We start from the raw sequence: 4,273 nt of genomic DNA, 5'->3' as shown, positions 1-4,273 counted from the left end.
GGCGCACTGGCTGCCTCCCTGGCCGCCTCCAGCAGGGGGTGAGGGGCAGGGCCTGTGGCGGCCACGCCCACCGCCTTGAGGCTCCTGGGGCCTGGGGGTCCCGCCATTGTCCTGGGCGCGGATCAGGCCTCCTGGGCGCCAAGACCCGAAGCGTGCCGCCTCCACCTCTGCCCCGTGGGCTCCTGGCCGGAAGCCCTTGTGCGCATGCGTCCCAGACTCCGCTGGCTTCCGGGAGGAGACGGCGGACGTCCACCCTCCACCGTTCGCAGGGCCGCAGAGCTCCACTGTCCGGCCGCCTGCGGGAGCCGCGCGCTCACCCGCCCCTGCTCCGTTCCCCTGCAGCTGCCCCAGCCGGGCGCCACGTGGGACACGGGACTGCCCCCGAATCCTGACCAACTCAGTCGAGGGAGAGGTCCATCAGGACGCGGCTGTCCGTGGACATATAGCCCCACCCCTGCAAGAGAGGCGAAGGTGCTGCTGGGCCTAGGCGGTGGGATGGCGGCAGAGCCTGGGCAGCAAGAGGAAGGCCGTTGGGAGAGAGAGGGCGCCATCCTGGCGGTGGAGCTTGTGCTCGTCGGGGATGACCTAATGTTGGTGTGGCAACTTGTGGTGGTCGGCGTGGCGGAGGACCCCGGGGAGACTGAGGAGGAGGAGGACGATGACGACGAGGCTAGGGAGGTTGAGAGTGAGGCTGAGGAAGACGGGGAGGCTGAGGAGGGAGAGGAGACCGAGGAGGAGGACGACGAGTTGGAGGAGTCCGAGGAGTCCGAGGAGGAGGCTGAGGAGAACCGGCAGGAGGATGGGGAGGAAGAGGAGGCTGAGGAGACTGGTGCGTGGGAAGTAGCGGAGGAAGAAGGGGAGCTGGGGACTGAGGAGGGGGCGCCTGAGGAGGAGATGGAGGACGTGAAGCCCACAGAGGAGGCGGCTGAGGAGAAGGGGACAGAGGAGGGAGAGGAGCCAGAGGAGCCAGAGAAGGAGGAAGAGGAGGCAGAGGAGAAGGCTAGAGAAGCTGAGGAGGTGACGGAAGAGGAAGAGGAGCTTGGGATGGAGAAAGACGTGGCAGAAGAGCAGGAGTGGCAGGAGGCTGAGGAGGAAGCCGAAGAGGCTGAGCAGGCCGAGGGTGGCAGGGACAAGGAGAGGGAGGTTGAGGATGTTGAGGAGGAGGAGGTGGTGGAGAAGAAAGAGATGGAGCCTGAGGGGGAAGAGAAGACTGAGGAAGAGGAGCAGGTGGAGGAGGTGGAGGAGCCTGAAAAGGCTGAGGAAGAGGAGGGCCAGGAGGAGGATGAGGAGGCTGTTGAGGATGAGGTTGCAGAGGTACCTGTGCAGGAGGAGGAGAAGGAAGACAGGAGGGAAGAGGCCTGGGAGGGGAGCCCAGAAGGAGGGAGACGCGCAGGAGCTGCAGGAGAAGCGGGAAGGGGAAGAACAGCCAGAGGCACGGCCAGGTCCGCCCCCGTCCCCGCTCCAGGCTCTCGCGGCCCTGCAGTCAGAGCTGGAGCCCCTGCACAAAGACGCCAGCGGGGCCTGCTCTGGGCTCAAGCTCAGGTTGTGGCAGAGGCGGCGGCGTCGGCCTGGGAACACCGAAGCGCCCTCATCCGGGGCATCCCTGGCTTCTGGGCCAAGGCTGTATCCTTGCTACCTTCATGGAGGGACCCCGATGTGGCCGGGCTAGTGCAGGAGACTCCTGTGGCAGGGGCCCCGGCTCACGCCTCCGTGTTCGGGACGGTTTCGAATTCCTGCTTCCGGGCGGGGGTGCCCGGTGGGGCCGCAGGTTGTCCTCGATGTGCCGGGCAGGGGGCCGTGGGTCCAGCTTTCTCTGTTAGCGCCCAGCAGGGAACCACCTGACTTAACGAATGCAGCGGGCCGTGCGGGGGCGCAGGGGGCCTTGACACAATCTGTGAGGAGGGAGTGGGTCCCAGTGGTAGGGACCCAAGGCTGCACTTGCTGTGCAGACTTGCTCCGTTGTTGTAGCTCTTTCTTCTCCAGCCCTGGGAGAGTCCTTGACCCGAAGCAGTTTGGGAACCACCCGCAGCTGTCAGCCATGCTCAGTGAGCAAGATGAAGGCATACTTGGCTCCATGACGGATTTGCAGGTCTGGCCCGGGAGATGGAGGCCGGCCTGGGGGATGGGAGAAGAGGGGATAACAGAAGCGATTTCTCCCCAAGGCCAGGAGGGCAAGGGTCTGCTGGACAGAGATTTCAACCCTCCTCCCCACTTTGCCGCCCGGCAGGTGGAGGAACTCGGGTCTCCCTGTGATCGCCGCAGGGTCCTGCTCTTCTTTCGCAAGAACTCCTACTTCCGCAATGAAGTCGTTGAGAAGGAGTATGTCCTCAGGGCTGCTGGTAAGGGGGCCTCTGCGTGGAGGGGTGGCAGCAGGTGGAGGCGGCAGGGTTGCACCTGATGCATTAGGCAGCGCCTTCGCACGTACCCATCTTCCTGCAGGGTACGAGCCGTCTCATTCCACTCCCATCCAGTGGCACCCCTGTTATGAACGGGAGGCCCGTAGCCGCAGACACCACAACAGCAGCCTAAACTTCTTCAACTGGCTCTCTGACCACAGCTTTGCCGGGTCTAGCAGGATAGCTGAGGTGGGTCCCGGGCAGAGACCGCGCACGTGAACCTGGCTGTGTTCCCCAGCCGACTGGGATGGGCCTCTGAGCCCCGCCCCGTTTCCCCTGCCAGATCGTCATGGACGACCTGTGGCCCAATCCCCTGCAGTACTACATGAGGAAGAAGGCCCCAGCGGAGGAACTGAGAGGAGTGCAGGTGAGAAGACCGGGGCGTGGGTGCAGAAAATGCTCCGTAGGCCTCCGTGGGACCTGGGCGTCCCACATGAAGAAACGGCGGCTCAGCGGAACGCTCAAGAGGCGGTGACCCCCGTGTGCAAAGGGCATCAGCATGAGTCAGGGAGTGCGGTGTCAAACTGGTTCTGCCTGGGAAGCTTGAGGCACGCGGGTCAGGCCACACCAACAAGCAGAGCTGGAGAAGCAGGCGCCTCAGCTTTGGGCACCGCCTCAGTGCCTCTTGCCATCCTTGGCACAGAGTTTGGGTTCCCTGGTGTGAAGGCTCATGCGTCACCCCGTTACCTTTCTGTGTTCATCGGTAGAGTTTTCCCAGCCATCTCCCAGGGCAATCTCCTGTGCCCACCGCAAACATCCAGAGAACACTGGCCAGCATGCACAGAGCTATTTGCTACGTGGTTGGAGGACATGTCAGGCGATCGCCATCGAGGCCCGGGGAGAGGGGCAGGGCAGAATGACCTCTGATCCCCGAAGGGTCTTGAACCCTCTAGCAAACCTGTGTATGGCCCATAGAGGATACTCACCGGCCTCCTCATGTGTGCCTGTGTGCCTGTGTGTCTGTGTGTCTGTGTATCCGTCTCTCCCAGGAACTTCAGCATGTTGAGGTGAATACGCAAGAGCCTTGCGCTTGACCGGAAAGAGTCCAGGACCTTTCAGAGGGAGCCGAATGATCAGCTTGGGCCCTCGAGCAGGGACCCACCTCGAGCCTGGTGTCGGGAAGAAACCCAGGGCCGACTGAGGCCTCCTGTGAATTTATTAAAATGTCGAAGAGCGATGTCAGCCGTGCTTACGTGTGTTACTGTGGGTACGCTCGCACACGGTCTTCTTCATGGGGTGCCGGAGCTCATGGGATTCCCTTCGATGCTTACCACGCTGCCTGGGCATCCTTATTCCGTGGAAGGGAATATGCATGCTTGCCCAGAGGTCTAGGTCACACAAGCTCTGGGACTGCATCCCGGCGTGGCGGAGGTCCTTCCCCCGGGGATGGTGGAGGTGGGCGGGGAGAGGAGATGAGCGAAAGGCCAGCTGACTGAAAGGGCTCATGTCTTCCCTGGGGAAATGACAGAGGACAAGGAAAGGGAAGGACGAGCCAGGGCCAGACATGTCCAGTGTCAAGTTTTGGTAGATGGCGAGGACCCTCTTCCAGAGATGCCCCCTGGTGGATGAGCTCAGACACAGCAAGGGTGGGACGGTAGTTTCATTAGTCTCTTGAACCCCAGAGCCAGTGCTCTCCTTTCTTCTAAACAGGCGTGCCCAGGCCCTTGCTGACACAGTCATCCTCAGCCCCAGATACAGCGGGAGCGAGTGGGGGCCAGGCCCTGTGGAGGGACTGTTGGAGAGGGGAAAGTGGGACGAGGGAAGGTAGGAAAGATGACACTGTCATTCTGGTCCACGTGGCTGGACGGAAGAATGAATGCCAGGGAGAGTGTGTGTCACACACACACACACACACACACACACACGGACACCATCGG

The 4,273-nt window shown here is 62.5% G+C and overlaps 1 pseudogene; it reads left to right on the top strand.

The window, feature by feature from the left end:
- The first annotated feature begins 204 nt into the window (after positions 1–204).
- Positions 205–3,566, top strand: LOC123393965 (annotated as a pseudogene).
- Positions 3,567–4,273: the final 707 nt, after the last annotated feature.

This window comes from Mustela putorius, unplaced genomic scaffold (genome assembly GCF_011764305.1).
Source record: "Mustela putorius furo isolate JIRA1106 unplaced genomic scaffold, ASM1176430v1.1 tig00001094_pilon_pilon_pilon, whole genome shotgun sequence".
In the NCBI taxonomy this organism is placed as follows: domain Eukaryota; kingdom Metazoa; phylum Chordata; class Mammalia; order Carnivora; family Mustelidae; genus Mustela; species Mustela putorius.
This window is presented reverse-complemented; position numbering and strand designations above follow the sequence as displayed.